Source organism: Lethenteron reissneri, chromosome 63 (assembly GCF_015708825.2).
Source record: "Lethenteron reissneri isolate LAM-NWPU_2019-01 chromosome 63, ASM1570882v1, whole genome shotgun sequence".
Lineage (NCBI taxonomy): Eukaryota > Metazoa > Chordata > Hyperoartia > Petromyzontiformes > Petromyzontidae > Lethenteron > Lethenteron reissneri.
The window spans coordinates 5,354,204-5,373,617 of record NC_083841.1 but is presented as its reverse complement, the minus strand read 5'-3'; the positions used below and the strand labels follow the sequence as shown (position 1 = coordinate 5,373,617).

At 52.6% G+C, this 19,414-nt stretch overlaps 1 pseudogene; it reads left to right on the top strand.

Moving 5' to 3' along the window:
* LOC133358822 (probable serine/threonine-protein kinase dyrk1) overlaps window positions 1–16,870 on the top strand; it is a 25,874-nt pseudogene extending 9,004 nt beyond the window's left edge.
* The last annotated feature ends 2,544 nt before the right edge of the window (window positions 16,871–19,414 follow it).

The window sequence follows — 19,414 nt, the reverse complement described above, 5'->3', positions numbered from 1 at the left end:
ATTATTGTGTCCGTCCGTCGTGCATCCAAAAATGGGAGGGGTGGGGCTGGGTGGAGAGGGGAGGGTGGGGAGGGGCTGGGTGGGGAGGCGCTGGTCACCCCGTGGTGCCCTTATAAAACTCAACGTTTCACCTACTCACGCCGGCTTGTGCCCGCCCTCACAGTCGGGCACATTTGCGGAATACACCACGCCGCCGTTGACCCTGGCCATTGACCGAGCAACCCAACGTTCCTACCAGCTCCGTCCGCAGGAATGTGTTTACAAGGCATCAGCCAGTCGGGGTGGTCCGGGCAGACCCATAGAGACACATAGAGACCCATAGAGACACATAGAGACCCATAGAGACCCATAGAGACCCATAGAGACCCATGGAGACCCATAAAGACATATGGAGACACATGGAGACACATAGAGACCCATAGAGACACATGGAGACCCATAGAGATACATAGAGACACAGACACACATACAGACTCAGAGACATAGAGACGCATAGAGACTCATATAGACTCAGAGACCCATAGATACCCATAAACATACATCGAGATCCATAGAGACACATACCGACTCATAGAGACCCTCCGAGGCTGCCGCCACCGCTACCCTCACCAGGACAAGCGGACTGAAAAGCGGACAAACGAACAAACTAAAGGCACGCATTTCACCGCAACATTTGTGCCAGGCTAGGTGCACCTTGAGGCCACGTGAAATGTCGAACGCCCGCTGACAGGAGGTCACGGGGCAGACCCAGGTGCCACGGGTCGACTGACTGAGATGACCGAGATGACTGGCTGATGCACCACCTGTGCCCCCTACTGTGCCAACTTGCTGTGCTTTAGCCACCCGGCGCTCCACTCGTTGTTGTGAGCGTCGCTCCTCCGCCCTCCGTTGTTGTTGGAGGGCGACTGCCTCCAACTGCCCAGTAGCGTCCTTCACGAGCCTCCTCCACTGAGGCCGATCTTAACACCGCTGGTACCAGTCGTCGGCAAGTCCACTCAGCTCCACGTCCTCCTGTACCACATCACTCCATCTCTTCTCTAGCCCGTGCCGCACCCATTTAGCCCCCTCGATCTGGCCGAACTAAAGCTGTTAAGGCATGCGGTGGCTGGGCATGCGGGCTACATGACCCAGCCAACACAGCCTTGCCTGCCGGAGGAGCTCACCGATGGGACTTTGTCCAGATCTTTCAAGGATTTGTGAGCTCCTCACACAATCCAGCCTGGTTAAACCCAGGATGGATCGTAGGCAGGCCGGCCTAAATGTTTCCAATCGGTGAAGATGCTCCATTAGGGGGGTCCACGTTTCGCAAGCGTAGAGAAGGGAGGGAATGACCGTGGCCGAGAAGACCTGAAGCTTCGTGCGGAGCGACAGACCAGGTAGTTTCCACACAGCGTTACGCAACCGATGAAAAGATATTGCCGCTCGACTGATTCGGAGTGAGACCTCTGCTGTTAAACTGGAGCCGGTCATAAGCACACTGCCCAGGTATGGGAAACTCTCCAGTCTCTCCACAACTGCCCCATCACCGATGGGGGTGGAGTGTCCGATGGTACAAAATACCCAGGCAGGTGCTTAGTTTTGGTGGGGCTGATGGTAAGGCCCCACCTCTTAGTGGCATGCTCCAGTCTCAGCAGCAGCGTCTCCAACTCCTCCTCTGAATGAGCAGCTATTACCAAATCATCGGCATACATAACGTGGTTGACCAATAGGGAGCCATCCCTTGATTGCACCCGGGCGTCGATCAGCCTCCCATGATATCTGTACCAAATGGAAATTCCCCCGGTACAGCTATTGAAGGCATCACAAACTACGCGGTCAAAATAGATGTTAAATAATGTAGGAGCCAGAGGACATCCCTGTCGCACACACACACACAAAAGATCAAAGATCCCCCGTATAGCCTGTAACAGACTGTAGGGGCAAGTGCTGTTAGCGAGCACCTATGAAGGTTGGAACGGCACACGAGGAGATGGGTGGCCAGCACCACGCCCGACCGCTTTTGTCTCCCCAGTAGCGATGTTTACACACCGCACCAAGTACTCATTTGAGGCCGAGTCGACCTAGGGGAGGCCCAGGACCGGTTCAGATAATCGTCACTGGGTGTTGGCCGTGAGCGGGAATCGAACCCGGGTCGCCAGGTTCATAGCGAAGCGCTAACCGCTACACTACCGCTCCCACACACACACACAAAGATAAAGATCCCCCGTATAGCCTTAATAGACTGTAGGGGCAAGTGCTGTTAGCGAGCACCTATGAAGGCCGGAACGGTACACGAGGGGGTGGGTGGACAGCACCACGCCCGACCGCCTTTGTCTCCCTAGTGGCGATGTTTACACACCGCACCAGCTACTCATTTGAGGCTGAGTCGACCTCGGGGAGGCCCAGGACCGGTTCAGATAATCGTCACTGGGTGTTGGCCGTGAGCGGGAATCGAACCCGGGTCGCCAGGTTCATAGCGCAGCGTAGCGCTAACCGCTACACTACCGCTCCCACACACACGCACACATGCATGTGCGGGCACGCACAAATAAACAATGTTGCTCCTGCAGTGTACACTTCAGCCGTCCTCGAAACGGACGTTGAAATCAAATAGAATAGACCCCCCCCGGCCCCCCCCTCCTCCCGAGTGCTGTCACACAACGCGGCGCTAAAATTAGAGCCGCCGCGCTGACACCCAGAGGAGGCTTGCCTGCACCTACAATTAGCGAACCTCAATCTCCTCCTCCTCCGCAGTGGCAGTGGTAGCGGTAGCGGCCGCAGCAGCAGCAGTGGCAGCGGCAGCAGCAGCAACAGCAGCAACAGCAGCAGCCGCAGCAGCAGCCGCAGCAGTAGCAGCAGCAGTGGCAGCAGCAGCAGCAGCCGCAGCAGTAGCAGCAGCAGCCGCAGCAGTAGCAGCAGCAGCAGCAACAGCGGCAGCAGCAGCAGCAGCCGCAGCAGTAGCAGCAGCAGCAGCGGCAGCAGCAGCAGCAGCAGCAGCAGCAGCAGCCGCAGCAGTAGCAGCAGCAGCCGCAGCAGTAGCAGTAGCAGCAGCAGCAGCGGCAGCAGCAGCAGCAGCCGCAGCAGTAGCAGCAGCAGCAGCGGCAGCAGCAGCAGCAGCAGCAGCAGCAGCAGCCGCAGCAGCAGCAGCAGCAGCAGCGGCAGCAGCAGCAGCAGCGGCAGCAGCAGCAGCAGCCGCAGCAGCGGCAGCAGCAGCAGCAGCCGCAGCAGTAGCAGCAGCAGCAGCGGCAGCAGCAGCAGTAGCAGTAGCAGCAACAGTAGCAGCAGCAGCAACAGCAGCAGCAGCTGTAGCAGTAGCAGCAACAGTAGCAGCAGCAGCAGCAGCAGCTGTAGCAGCAGCAGCAGCGGCAGCAGCAGCAGCAGCCGCAGCAGTAGCAGCAGCAGCAGCGGCAGCAGCAGCAGTAGCAGTAGCAGCAACAGTAGCAGCAGCAGCAACAGCAGCAGCAGCTGTAGCAGTAGCAGCAACAGTAGCAGCAGCAGCAGCAGCAGCTGTAGCAGCAGCAGCAGCGGCAGCAGCAGCAGCAGCCGCAGCAGTAGCAGCAGCAGCAGCGGCAGCAGCAGCAGTAGCAGTAGCAGCAACAGTAGCAGCAGCAGCAACAGCAGCAGCAGCTGTAGCAGTAGCAGCAACAGTAGCAGCAGCAGCAGCAGCAGCTGTAGCAGCAGCAGTAGCAGCAACAGCAGCAGCAGCTTGTGAATTCCCGGAGACGTAGCGCCGCGCCATCGCTGCAGATTTCGCTTTGTCGCAACGGCGCACAAGGTGGGCCAGGCTATTGGCACTGTGCAGCTTTACCATGGGTAAGGTGATGAGGTTGGCAGTTTTACCATAGGTAAGATGATTAGATTGACAGCTTTACCATGGGTAAGATGATTAGATTGACAGCTTTACCATGGGTAAGATGAGTAGATTGACAGCTTTACCATGGGTAAGGTGAGTAGACTGGCAGCTTTACCATGGGTAAGGTGATTAGATTGGCAGCTTTACCATGGGTAAGGTGATTAGATTGACAGCTTTACCATGGGTAAGGTGAGTAGATTGGCAGCTTTACCATGGGTAAGATGATTAGATTGACAGCTTTACCATGGGTAAGGTGAGCAGATTGACAGCTTTACCATGGGTAAGGTGAGTAGATTGGCAGCTTTACCATGGGTAAGATGATTAGATTGACAGCTTTACCATGGGTTAGGTGAGTAGACTGGCAGCTTTACCATGGGTAAGGTGAGTAGACTGGCAGCTTTACCATGGGTACGATGATTAGATTGACAGCTTTACCATGGGTAAGGTGAGTAGACTGGCAGCTTTACCATGGGTAAGATGATTAGATTGACAGCTTTACCATGGGTAAGGTGATTAGATTGTCAGCTTCACCATGGGTAAGGTGATTAGATTGACAGCTTTACCATGGGTAAGATGATTAGATTGTCGGCTTTACCATGGGTAAGATGATTAGATTGTCGGCTTTACCATGGGTAAGATGATTAGATTGGCAGCTTTACCATGGGTAAGATGATTAGATTGACAGCTTTACCATGGGTAAGATGATTAGATTGACAGCTTTACCATGGGTAAGATGATTAGATTGGCAGCTTTACCATGGGTAAGGTGAGTAGACTGGCAGCTTCACCATGGGTAAGGAGATTAGATTGACAGCTTTACCATGGGTAAGATGATTAGATTGGCAGCTTTACCATGGGTAAGGTGAGTAGACTGGCAGCTTCACCATGGGTAAGGAGATTAGATTGACAGCTTTACCATGGGTAATGTGATTAGATTGGTAGGTAACTCGACAAGATGGCGACCAGGGACTTCCTCCTTCCGTTGGCCAGCTCTTCATCGGTGAGCAAGGAGTGGCCAGGGTGGGCAACTCAACTCAACGCAACTCAACGCAACTCCACGCAACGCAACTCAACGCAACTCTACGCAACGCAACTCCACGCAACGCAACTCAACGCAACTCCACTCCACGAAACGCAACTCCACTCCACGCAACTCAACGCAACTCCACGCAACTCCACGCAACGCAACTCAAGGCAACTCAACGCAACTTCACGCAACTTCACACAACGCAACTCCACTCCACTCCACTCAACGCAACTCCAATCAACGCAACACAACTCAACGCAACTCAACTCAACTCAACGCAACTCCACTCAACTCCAATCAACGCAACGCAACTCCACTAAACGCAACTCCACGCAACTCAACGTAACGCAACTCAACGTAACGCAACTCAACGTAACGCAACTCCACGTAACGCAACTCCACGTAACGCAACTCAACGCAACTCCGCAACCTTGGCCCGGTTTCTCGCGGCTCGCCTCCTAACGGTCCCGCTTCAAGACAGAATGAAATCCCCGCCACGCACGCAACTCCCGTGTCCCAGCAGCGTCCTCTCATTGCAAGGCCGCGGAATCTAACACCCAATCCAACCACCCCCCCCCCCCCTGGCTCCTGGCTTTCTCCAATTACCCCTTGTTCACGGTGTGTGTGTGGCGTGTGTGGGTGTGTGGCGTGTGTAGCGAGTGATTGTGATGTGTGTGTGTGATGTGTGTGTGTGGTGTGTGTGTGGCGTGTGTGGGTGTGTGGCGTGTTTAGCGAGTGATTGTGATGTGTGTGTGTGGTGTGTGTGTGTGTGTGGTGTGTGTGGTGTGTGTAGCGAGTGATTGTGATGTGTGTGTGTGTGGTGTGTGTGGTGTGTGTGGCGTGTGTGTGTGTGTGTGGCGTGTGTAGCGAGTGATTGTGATGTGTGTGTGTGATGTGTGTGGTGCGTGGTGTGTGTGTGTGGCGTGTGTGGGTGTGTGGCGTGTGTAGCGAGTGATTGTGATGTGTGTGTGTGGTGTGTGTGTGTGGTGTGTATGGTGTGCGTGTGTGGTGTGGGTGTGGTGTGTGTGGTGTGTGGGTGTGTGTGGTGTGTGGGTGTGTGGGTTGCTGTGTGTGGTGTGCGTGTGGTGTGTGTGTGGTATTTGGTGTGTGTGGTATGTGTGTGGTGCGTGGTGTGTGTGTGGTGTGTGTGGTGTGCGTGTATGTGCGTGTATGTGGTGTGTGTGGTGTGTGCATGGTGTGCGTGTGTGTGGTGTGCGTGTGTGTGTGTACGTGGTTGGTCTGTGGCGTGTGTGTGTGGTGTGCGTGGTATGTGTTCGTGGTGTGCGTGGTGTGCGTGGTGTGTGTGGTGTGGTGTGTGTGTGCGGTGTGCGGTGTGTGCGTGGTGTGCGTGTGTGTGGTGTGCGTGGTGCGTGTGCGTGGTGCGTGTGCGTGGTGTGCGTGTGTGTGTGTGTAGTGTGCGTGCCTCCTGCTGTGAGGAGCGCTACTATGGCGGTTAGCGACCCGAGTTCCATTCCCGCTCACGGCCAACAACAGCGGTGAGAGCGATCACCGGTCCTGGGCCTCCTCCTCAAACGAGTACCTGGTGCGGTGTGTAAAAACATCACAACTGGGGAGACAAAGGCGGCCGGGCGTGGTGTTGGCCACCCACCCCCTCGTGTGCCGTACCGACCTTCATACGTGCTGGCTAGCAGCACGTGCCCCAAAAAAACTGGCAAAAAAGGCCCCCACGACATTTACAATTCGAGTTACACTGACATTAGCAAATGTCGCTGTGGGTTTTACCCTCCGACACGCGCACACGCACACACCCCGGTTTGTGCCGAAGTAGCGACTAATGGTCACGATTTGCCTCTGCGCGACCAACCCTCACCAATTTGCCTGTGCCCGGGGCGGGTGGCGGATTTAACGACGCGTTGACATTGGCGAGAACCAACCCGAAAACATCGATTAATTCGTTGCTAAAGCCCCTAAACCACCACGACGACGACTACGTTGTTAAACCGACTCTGGGAAAATATTTTTTTTCTATTCCTGTGTTGGTGAGACGGCCGTCCGTAGATTAGCAGACCTCTCTCCCCGGCCTCCCACCCTTGCCAACGGACTATCTTTCTTGCCGACGACGCCGGCTTCCTGGACCATCAGTCCGTTCTTTGCGTCTGTTCGTCGTACCCGTCAGCCCGTCAGTCTGTCAGTCTGTTAGTCCGTCAGTCCACCAGTCTGTTAGTCCATCAGTCTGTTAGTCTGTTAGTCCGTCAACCCATCAGTCCGTCAGTCCGTCAGTCCGTCAGTCCGTCAGTCCGTCAGTCCGTCAGCCCGTCAGCCCGTCAGCCCGTCAGCCCGTCAGCCCGTCAGCCCGTCAGCCCGTCAGCCCGTCAGCCCGTCAGCCCGTCAGCCCGTCAGCCGTCAGCCCGTCAGCCGTCAGCCCGTCAGCCCGTCAGCCCGTCAGCCCGTCAGCCCGTCAGCCCGTCAGCCCGTCAGCCCGTCAGCCCGTCAGCCCGTCAGCCCGTCAGCCCGTCAGCCCGTCAGCCCGTCAGCCCGTCAGCCCGTCAGCCCGTCAGCCCGTCAGCCCGTCAGTCCGTCAGTCCGTCAGTCCGTCAGTCCGTCAGTCCGTCAGTCCGTCAGTCCGTCAGTCCGTCAGTCCGTCAGTCTGTCAGTCTGTCAGTCTGTCAGTCTGTCAGTCCGTCAGTCCGTCAGTCCGTCAGTCTGTCAGTCCGTCAGTCCGTCAGTCTGTCAGTCTGTTAGTCCATCAGTCCGTTAGTCCGTCCGTCGCGTCCATTCCGTTACATTTGTTCTTCTGTCCATCCGTCTGCCCGTCAGCCCGTCAGCCCATGAGTCCAACCGCGAGTTATCCTTATCGACAAGCCGCACCGGCCGCCGCTCTGTTTGCCAGGCAGTCTCCCACCGTGCGATGGGCGGTAGCACCGCCTGCCGCCCGTGACCCCGTGACCTTTGCTCGTCGTTTCCCCGGCCGCCCCCGGGCGGGAGGGGTTCGGTGCGAACCGGACACCGACCGCAGTTGTCACGACGCAGCAGCAGCAACAACAACAACACTCATTCACTCACTCACTCAGCCTCTCATTCACCCTATAACCCACTCACTCACCGAGCCGCTCACCGAGCCGCTCACGCAGCCACTCCGAACAGAGACTACGTGCGGCGACGCGATGCCCCTGCTCAGCCGCAACGGCACGAGCACCCGATGAGTCGCGGTGGCTAGGAGATGTTGACTACCTCGCCTGGTATACAGGAGGTCGTGGGTTCGATCCCGACCCTGACGCCTGCTGCTGTATATTTTGAGTTTGCGTGTCTCTCTCTCTCTCGTCATCACGGTGGCTAGGAGATGTTGACTACCTCGCCTGGTGTACAGGAGGTCGTGGTTTCGATTCCGACCCTGACGCCTGCTGCTGTATATTTGGAGTTTGCGTGTCTCTCTCTCATCATCATCATCACGGTGGCTAGGAGATGTTAACTACCTCGCCCGGTGTACAGGAGGTCGTGGGTTCGATCCCGACCCTAACGCCTGCTGCTGTATATTTGGAGTTTGCGTCTCTCTCTCATCATCATCATGGTGGCTAGGAGATGTTAACTACCTCACCCGGTGTACAGGAGGTCGTGGGCTCAATCCCGACCCTGACGCCTGCTGCTGTATATTTGGAGTTTGCGTCTCTCTCATCATCATCATCATCACGGTGGTTAGGAGATGTTGACTACCTCGCCTGGTGCACAGGAGGCCGTGGGTTCAATCCCGACCCTGACGCCTGCTGCTGTATATTTGGAGTTTGCGTGTCTCTCTCTCGATGCAGAGACGACCGAGCCAAAAAGCCGCTGCTGCTGCTGTTGCTACTGCTGCTGCTGTTGTTGTTGCTGCTACTACTGCTGTTGCTGCTGCTACTACTGCTGCTGTTGTTGTTGTTGTTGCTACTACTGCTGCTGCTGTTGTTGTTGTTGCTGCTACTACTGCTGTTGCTGTTGCTGCTACTACTGCTGTTGCTGCTGCTACTACTGCTGCTGTTGTTGTTGTTGTTGCTGCTACTACTGCTGTTGCTGTTGTTGTTGCTGCTACTACTGCTGTTGCTGTTGTTGTTGCTGCTACTGCTGCTGCTGCTGTTGTTGTTGCTGCTACTACTGCTGTTGCTGTTGCTGCTACTGCTGCTGCTGCTGTTGTTGTTGCTGCTACTGCTGCTGTTGCTGTTGTTGTTGTTGCTGCTACTACTGCTGTTGCTGTTGTTGTTGCTGCTACTACTGCTGTTGCTGCTGCTGTTGCTGCTACTGCTGCTGCTGCTGTTGTTGTTGCTGCTACTGCTGCTGTTGCTGTTGTTGTTGTTGCTGCTACTACTGCTGCTGCTGTTGTTGTTGTTGCTGCTACTACTGCTGTTGCTGTTGCTGCTACTGCTGCTGCTGCTGTTGTTGTTGCTGCTACTGCTGCTGTTGCTGTTGTTGTTGTTGCTGCTACTACTGCTGTTGCTGTTGTTGTTGCTGCTACTACTGCTGTTGCTGCTGCTGTTGCTGCTACTGCTGCTGCTGCTGTTGTTGTTGCTGCTACTGCTGCTGTTGCTGTTGTTGTTGTTGTTGCTACTACTGCTGCTGCTGTTGTTGTTGTTGTTGCTACTACTGCTGCTGCTGTTGTTGTTGTTGCTGCTACTACTGCTGTTGCTGTTGCTGCTACTACTGCTGTTGCTGCTGCTACTACTGCTGCTGTTGTTGTTGTTGTTGCTGCTACTACTGCTGTTGCTGTTGTTGTTGCTGCTACTGCTGCTGTTGCTGTTGTTGTTGCTGCTACTACTGCTGTTGCTGTTGTTGTTGCTGCTACTGCTGCTGCTGCTGTTGTTGTTGCTGCTACTACTGCTGTTGCTGTTGTTGTTGCTGCTACTGCTGCTGCTGCTGTTGTTGTTGCTGCTACTACTGCTGTTGCTGTTGTTGTTGCTGCTACTACTGCTGTTGCTGTTGTTGTTGCTGCTACTGCTGCTGTTGCTGTTGTTGTTGCTGCTACTACTGCTGTTGCTGTTGTTGTTGCTGCTACTGCTGCTGTTGTTGTTGCTGCTACTGCTGCTGTTGCTGTTGTTGTTGCTGCTACTACTGCTGTTGCTGTTGCTGCTACTGCTGCTGCTGCTGTTGTTGTTGCTGCTACTACTGCTGTTGCTGTTGTTGTTGCTGCTACTGCTGCTGCTGCTGTTGTTGTTGCTGCTACTGCTACTGCTGCTGTTGTTGTTGTTGTTGCTGTTGCTGCTACTGCTGCTGCTGCTGTTGTTGTTGCTGCTACTACTGCTGTTGCTGCTGCTGCTGCTACTACTGCTGCTGTTGCTGCTGCTGCAACTACTACTGCTGCTGCTGCTATGGCTGCTGCTGTTGCTGCTGCTGTTATTGCTACTGCTGCTGCTACTGCTGCTACTACTACTACTGCTGCTACTGCTACTACTGCTGCTGCTGTTACTGCTGCTACTGCTGCTGTTGCTGCTGTTACTGCTGCTACTGCTGTTGCTGCTGTTGCTGCTGCTGTTGCTGCTGCTATTGCTGCTGTTGCTGCTGCTGTTGCTGCTACTGCTGCTGCTGTTGCTGCTGCTGCTACTACTGCTGCTGTTGTTGCTGCTACTACTGCTGTTGCTGCTGCTACTACTACTGCTGCTGTTGTTGCTGCAGCTACTGCTACTTCTGCTGCTGTTGCTGCTGCTGCAACTACTACTGCTGCTGCTGCTATGGCTGCTGCTGCTGCTATTACTGCTGCTACTGCTGTTGCTACTGCTGCTACTGCTACTACTGCTGCTGCTACTGCTGCTACTGCTGCTGTTGCTGCTGTTACTGCTGTTGCTGCTGCTGTTGCTGTTGCTGCTGCTGCTGTTGCTGCTGTTACTGCTGTTGCTGCTGCTGTTGCTGCTGTTGCTGCTGCTGCTGTTGCTGCTACTGCTGTTGCTGCTACTGCTGTTGCTGCTGTTACTGCTGCTGCTGTTACTGCTGCTACTGCTGCTGTTGCTGCAACTACTACTGCTGCTGTTGCTGCAACTACTACTGCTGCTGCTGTTGCTGCTACTGCTGCTAAGCCCAACCATCACCACCACTACTGCTGCTGTTGCTGCTGTTGCTGCAACTACTACTGCTGCTGCTGTTGCTGCTGCTGTTGCTGCTGCTGTTGCTGCAACTACTACTGCTGCTGCTGTTGCTGCTGCTGCTGTTGCTGCTGCTACTGCTGTTACTGTTGCTGCAACTACTACTGCTGCTAAGCCCAACCACCACCACCACCACCACCCAGCCGTTCTCCAATGCGAGCGTGGAATCACCCTCGGCCGCTTGCCGAGCTTCTGAGCGCCAACCTGAGCCCGATTTCATTCTCAGCCACCGCACGCGTATCCCCTCGCATCTAAACACACACCCCGAGATGTAAGGTGAGCCCCCACCCCCTCCCCCCATCCATGCCTCCCTCCCTCCCTGCCTCGTTGAAATATATACTCTTAGTTCTTTCGGTAAAGTCACGTAGGTAACAAATGAAATTAATAAAAATAAAATAATAAAAATCACGACGTTTCGGAGGCAACACAAGTCTCCGTCATCAGGTGGGACCGTCACAGCCAGATTTGCTGCATCAAGTGAGGCAGGGATTCCAAGATGCAAGCTTTTAAATACAAGTTAACTTGATGCAGCAAATCTGGCTGTGACGGTCCCACCTGATGACGGAGACTTGTGTTGCCTCCGAAACGTCGTGATTTGTATTATTTTATTTTTATTAATTTTAATTTCATTTATTTTACCGACGTGACTTTGAAGAGTATGAATCCTTGCAGTCACGAAAGCTTCAAATCGTTGAAATATGTTTAAAAGTAAGACGTGTAGAAATATTTGTTTGAAAGTGACATGAGAATGGGTCTCGCGTGACGGTGCGGAACACGGCGGAGGGCTTTTATTCTGCGTTTGTTCGCTATTTTTAAACCGCGGCTTTTCGGCGCGACCGGCTCTGCGGAAAATTCTAGACGGAGTGTGCGGTGCGTAAAAATTAAAAAAATGACAAAAAAATGTAAGAAAAAGAGAGAAATTTTTTTTTTCTTTCGTTCGCCGCGCAACGCGCCAGATTTGCCTTTTCAAGCAAAGCTCCGAGCTCGCAAACGCGAAGCGCCGACGGTTTTGCTATCGAGCGAGAAATGATTTGACCGACGCCGAGATGGTGATAATAAAATAACACCCCCACACACACACACATTCTCCATCCCGAGCTGCCACACGCGAAAACCACAGTTTCGCAATACAATTTGCGGCGCAATAAATACGAAAAAATTATCGCTTATTTGGGAACAAAAAGACTTATTTATATGCAGATTTTTCTTCTTTATTTTTTCGGCCGATGCAATTTCCTACATCCGCAAAAAAAAAAAAAACGCGTGCCAGGCTAATAAATGAATACAATAATCATAATAATAATGATGATGGAGGGATTATAACCCACTTAATTCCAGGCTAGGGGAATCTGCCGCTGGTGCTAGACCGGCGGTGCAAGCGGCACGCGCTGCTGGACTAGCTGCGGAGCCGGAGCGCGCGTCGGTTCCATCTCCTGGTGGCGCCACGCTCAAACACCGCTCCTCTCAAACTCCCGCTCCACCGCCAACTCTGTCAGCCACCCTCTGTGACCCTTGGTGACCCTCTGTGACCCCCTGTGACCCCCTGTGACCCCCTGCGACCGTCTGCGACACTCTGCGACCCTCTGTGAGCCTCTGTGACCCTCTGTTACCCTCTGTGACCCTGTGACCCTCTGTGTCCCTCTGTGACACTCTGCGACCCTCTGTGAGCCTCTGTGAGCCTCTGTGAGCCTCTGTGAGCCTCTGTGACCCTGTGACCCTGTGACCCTCTGTGACCCTCTGCGACCCTCTGTGACCCTGTGACCCTCTGTCAGCCTCTGACCCTGTGACCCCCTGTGACCCTCTGTGACCCTCTGCGATCCTGTGACCCTCTGTGAGCCTCTGTGAGCCTCTGTGACCCTGTGACCCCCAGTGACCCCCTGTGAGCCTTGGTGACCCTCTGTGACCCTCTGTGACCCTCTGTGACCCTCTGTCCACCTCTGTGACCCTCTGTCCACCTCTGTCCACCTCTGTCCACCCCTGTCCACCCAGACACCCGCCTGCCGATCGATGGCGGAGCGAGTTGTCTCGTGAACGTGGAGGTTTGTGAGCGGAGTTCCATTCCCGGTCAGGGGTCGGTGGGGCGGCTCCACTCGGCTCATCATAAACTGCCGGGTGGATAAAACGAGTATCGCAGTGGCTCGCAGCACACGCAGCGCGGCTGGCGCCGCGTCAATCTCCCGGCACGGCAAGTTGAAACTATGGAGTGGGGCAAGATTTGTTTTAAATCACCGCCACCATCACCACCATCGAACACCACCACCACCACCACCATCGAACACCACCACCACCACGACCCCCCCACCACCACCACCCCCCCCATCGAACACCACCACCACCACCAGCACCCCCCCACCACCACCACCACCACCCTATCGAACACCACCACCACCACCACCCCCCCACCACCACCACGACCCCCTCACCACCGCCACCCCCATCGAACACCACCACCAGCACCCCCCCCAGCACCACCATCACCACCACCACCCCCATCGAACACCACCACCACCATCGAAAACCACCACCACCACCATCGAACACCACCACCACCACGACCCCCCACACCATAGCGTGGTTGATTCCCCTCTAGAGTTGAGGATCCCATCTGCGCAGCAGTGGCGTGAGCAGCGGAGTTGCGGGGGCAGCATCTTTGCCCGCTCACTTTCATTTCATTTTCCTCCTTTCCGCCAATTTCATCCTCGCCCGACCCACCCCCAAACCCACCCACCCCGCACCCGGCGCGTCCTCGCGAACGTGAGAACAACAACAACAAGAACAACAAGAACAACAACGTACAACGATGATGGGGCAGAGACGTAATTTGGTAACGCGTGCGAGCCAGCACACTTCCCACGTTTTCCACACCTCCACCGCCGCCGCCAACACCCCCGCCACCCCCAGGAGGGTTTGCAGCCGAGAGGGTGGAGAGCGAGCGAGCGAGCGAGTGCAACGGCTCTTCTTCGAACACTTCGTTCCTGAAAGCGCCTCCCCCGCTTCCGTGCTGCGACGGTGGGTGGTTTTCTAACCCCCCCACCACCACCCTTCTTATTCTTCTCTTTTTTTTAGAGCCAAACCCTCCGCGTTTCTAGCTGGCATTGTGGAATTTTTTCGGCGCATGCCACGATTTTGTAAACGTGACGCAGTGCGTGCCGAGTGTATGTTCGGTTGGCGGTCAGCGCCGCGCTGCGCCAACCAACCCGGCGACCCGGCCAAATTCAGTGGCGATTATCTGGGCCTCCCCTAGGTCGACTCAGCCTCAAATGAGTACCTGGTGCGGTGCGTAGTAAATATCGCCGCTGGAGAGAGAAAGGCGGCCGGGCGTGGTGCTGGCCACCCACCCCCTGGCGTGCCGTTCCGGCCTTCATAGGTGCTCGCTAACAGCACTTGCCCCAACAGTCCGTTGCAGGCTACACGGGGGACCTTTATCTTTGTTTGGCACAGTAGGGGGCACAGGTGGCGCATCGGCCAGCAGTCGTCTCAGTCAGTCGACCCGCGGCACCTGCTGGGTCTGCCCCGTGACCTCCTGCCAGCGGGCGTTCGACACTTCCCGTGGCAGCCTCGACGTGCACCTAGCCTGGCACAGGCGCCGTGGTGACGTCACCGCCACTTAGTGGCGAATGGCGGCTGTCGTTGTTGTTGGTAAAGCGATGTGTGCGTAACAATGCATCAGTTCAATCCAATGTGGATTTCACCGATATATTGTATAAATGTATATATCGAGGGGACATTTTTTTAGCCAGTACTATCAAAATGATGGAAAACAATAATCGGTGTTTGCTCTTTCCGGCAATAGAACAGGAGTTGTGTGAAGCTGTTCAAAGACCAACTAAGAAACCTTTTTCGCAGGGAATCGAGTTACTGCGTTAACCACGCATGGCACTTGTGGTGAACATGCAAACACAAAACATGGCTCTGACAGCAACAATCTATAATGCATTGGGGCTTTGACGTTGATTGGACTACAGCAGAGACAGCAGGCTTCTTTATGGCCTAGTCTCACCACAAGTGTCAGACCAGAGAACGATGCCAAAAGAACACTGATGACCAAAAAGGGTCAAACTTATTTTTTTTTAAATAATCTATAAACATTGTAGAGACCCCATAGACCCACACAGATTCCCACAGATTAAGTGACACTCACAGAGAGCCATAAACTAACAATGAAACACAGAGACCCACATACTCGCACAGAACCATAGACTCACACACAGACCCATCGACTCACAGAGACCCATTGACTCACACGGAGCCCGTAGTCACATAGAGACCCATAGACTCACATAGAGACCCATAGACTCACATAGAGACCCATAGACACACCAGTAGGGGGCATCACTTTCCCAAGCCCCCGCTTGTCACGTGTGAGTAACGGTTCGTCGCCCTACATGCAAATCGACAGTTTTTTTTTATTCTCACAGCTGCGATTTTGCAACGTTGAATGCGGAACAATGGTGAATGTGAATGTTTGTTTTAAGTTCACAATGTGAGTCTATCCACTTACAAACGAGCTGGGTTCCAGGTCTGTTTTCAAGACGATTCGTTCATAAGTCAAAAGTTTACTCCTGTCGATTCCGAACACGTTGTATGGCGAGTACACTAAATGCAGGGAATGGTTTTAAACGCTGTATAATCATCGTGCAGATATAGATGCCACTGGTTCTTCACGTTCTGCAGATGTAGATGCCACTGGTTCTTCACGTTCTGCAGATGTAGATGCCACTGGTTCTTCACGTTCTGCAGATGTAGATGCCACTGGTTCTGCACGTTCTGCAGATGTAGATGCCACTGGTTCTTCACGTTCTGCAGATGTAGATGCCACTGGTTCTTCACGTTCTGCAGATGTAGATGCCACTGCTTCTTCACGTTCTGCAGATGTAGATGCCACTGGTTCTTCACGTTCTGCAGTTGTAGATGCCACTGGTTCTTCACGTTCTGCAGATGTAGATGCCACTGGTTCTTCACGTTCTGCAGATGTAGATGCCACTGGTTCATCACGTTCTGCAGTTGTAGATGCCACTGGCTCTTCACGTTCTGCAGATGTAGATGCCACTGGTTCTTCACGTTCTGCAGATGTAGATGCCACTGGTTCTTCACGTTCTGTAGATGTAGATGCCACTGGTTCTTCACATTCTATAGATGTAAACGCCACTGGTTCGTCACGTTCTGTAGATGTAGATGCCACTGGTTGTTCGTGTTTTATAGATGTAGATGCCACTGGCTCTTCACGTTCTGCAGATGTAGATGCCACGGGTTCTTCACGTTCTGCAGATGTAGATGCCACTGGTTCTTCACGTTCTGCAGATATAGATGCTACTGGTTCTTCACGTTCTGCAGATGTAGATGCCACTGGTTCTTCACGTTCTGCGGATGTAGATGCCACTGGTTCTTCACGTTCTGCAGATGTAGACGCCGCCATCTATTGCGCCGTGATTGAACATACGACTCTTGGTCCGAACAGGCAACTGGACATATAGTGACAGGTTTGTTCGTATCTCTGAAAGATCGTAAGTAGAAGGGTCCCTGTATAGTTATTTTTTTTTCTTGGTGACCAGGCTGAGACCATCGCACTCACCGCACTTGAGTGTTTGTGGATTCACACATGTGGCTTGAAAACGTGGGGTTTAAATAACCCAGGATCTTCGGCAGTGAAGCGTCTCTCTCTTGAGCAGCGCTATCTTCACCTTTACTGAAGCCGTGCACATCCCTTTGGTTCTCAAACGTTAAGAAATGTACAATGTTAATAAACACGTGGGGTTTGATGAAACACAGCACAGTTGTAACTTACTTTTGCCCGTGTGCTTAAGTTGTGTTTTCGATCATTTAGCTTCTTGAAAAATAATAAAAATCTGTCCGTGTCTCGCTACCCCCAGAAAGGGCATCTCGTACCCCCTGGGGGTGCGTGGTGCAACCCCAGGTTAAGAAGCAGAAGCAGAAGCACCGCTCGCTCTAGACCAGAGGTTCTTCACCTGGGTTCGATCGAACCCCAGGGGTTCGGTGAGTCAGTCTCAGGGGTTCGGCGGAGGTTAAGACTCACACCCGACTCGTATGATTGTGCGCCAGTAAAACATATACACCTATGTTTTGAATTTGAAAAAATCATAATTTATTTTTCCAATTAATAAGGGTTCGGTGAATGCGCATATGAAATTGGTGGGGTTCGGTACCTCCAAAAAGGTTAAGAACCACCGCTCTAGACTCTGGCCACTCCGCCAAGACAATGTTTTTAACACTTATCTGGAAAAGAACGGATAATACACTGCAGCATCAAAAACTCAAAAAGTCTCCGCTTGTTCGCCAGCGTTGTCAACGCGTGGCACGGAATCTTCTCCAGGTGGTCTCCAGAGCCCGGAGGAGGCACATTTCTCGTGGTTATTGTCGGCAAATTCTCAGAAGTGTTCAAATGTATCGTGAGTCAGGGCACAAGTGCGGTGGTCTATTATTATTGTTGATGTTACAGCCCATGTCGACTGGGTTGCAATCTCGGCAATCGTAAATCGTCCTTCAGACTCACATCCGATTCAGCACGGTTGTCTCCGTACGGTGCGCGAAATAAGTTCAACATACCGCCTAAACTCTTACACTATGAGACATCTCCTTTACCAGTGGCAAACTATAGCAGTAGGTTTTTACCCTTTAAACTGGTACAAAACTGACACCTTTATACAAGGCATGTGTGTCAGTTTTGTACCAGTTTAAAGGGTAAAAAACCTACTACTATATTGTTGCCACTGGTAAAGGAGGTCTCAGTGTAAATGCTTCACCCCGAGCTCTCAATACTCTGATAGTGCGCTGTGTTTGAGTTGTACGCCTTCTGGTGTCATCTGGTCCAACACCAATGGAGACTGGGCTCTAAGGAAAGCTGTCTCGGGTGTGGACCAATCAACTTCAAGGACAGTGCATATCATTATCATCAGAGTTGTTTCTTTTTGTTTGCATTTTGACTACTTGTGTTGTGGTTATTGCAAACATGATGCCTTGTATAAAGGTGTCAGTTTTGTACCAGTTTAAAGGGTAAAAACCTACTACTACACCTAAACTCTATTTCCTGCAGTCACGAAAGCTTCACATCTCTCATTGACATGCTAATTTGTCTACCCCCCCTCTCTCTCTATGCCCACCTCTCTCTCTATTTAAGGCCTCGACACAGAGGCGTTGTTTCTCTGTGTGCCTATGTGTGTGTCTCTCTCTCTGTGTCTCTGTATTGTCTCTCTTTGCTTGTGTGTCTGTATGTGTGTATCTGTCTGTGTCTCTGTGTGTCTATGTTGTGTGTCTCTCTGTGTGTCTATGTGTGAGTCTCTCTGTGTGTGTGTCTCTCTCTCTGTGTGTCTCTGTGTCTCTCTCTGTGTGTGTCTCAGTGTGTGTATCTCTCTGTATGTCTCTGTGTGTCTCTCTCTCTCTCTGTGTGTCTCTCTCTGTGTGTCTCTGTGTGTGTCTCTCTCTGTGTGTCTCTGTGTGTGTCTCTCACTGCTTGTGTGCCTGTCTGTGTGTCTCCGTGTCTGTGTTTTGTCTCTCTCTTAAATTGAGAAATCTTTAGAAGAACGTTATCAACCAGGTGGGGTGTTGACTGTTGTGTTCGCCGACTCTCTGTGTTGTATTGCCATTATATTTCTAAGTTTACTATGTGTGTTTTCTCTTCCATTTGTATTCGATGATGATTGCTTGTGTTGCAATAGAAACGTCGTATGCTATTATTATTTAATTTATTTCTACGTGACTTTACCGAAAGAACCAAAGAGTAATTCCTGCAGTCACGGAAGCTCCAAATCAAGTTTGATACCACCTGTACACGACCGCTCACTACATTACTATACACCGCAACAAATATGCAATACACTACATCATACATTACACGACTACACTAACCACTACGGCACTTTAAAATCCACCATACACTACACACGACAGCATTCACAGTTGTATTACAATCGTGATTCGTGACTGCAAGGAATCATATTCTTAGGTTTTTTTCGGTAAAGTCACGTAGGTAGAAAATTAAAATTAATAAACGTAAAATAAAAATAAAATAAAAATCACGACGTTTCGGAACCTGAAGGTGGAACCTGAAAACGGAAGCTTGCGTTGCCTCCGAAACGTCGTGATTTTTATTTTATTTTTATTTAACTTTTATTAATTTAAATTTTTTACCTACGTGACTTCTCCCGAAAAAACCTAAGAATATGAATAGCAAGGCACTGGCACGCTCTGCTCACGCGACAAACCCTTGACTAGTTGGCCGTGTGGTCGCGTTGCGGTGGGTTTAACGACGGATTCAGATGTCACGCGATCGAACCCAACAAAAACCTCCATCGTGGATAAGATTGGTTCGCGAAAGCCTCCTCCTGCTGCTGCTGCTGCTACTACGACGAGGTATGAAACCGGACCGTTCCTTCCCTCCCCTCCAACTCCTGTTTTATTGCCAGAAAGGATAAACCCTACCCCTGATTTTTCATACTTTGATGCTGGAAAAAAGGACCTGCAGATATTTCCTGCTGTG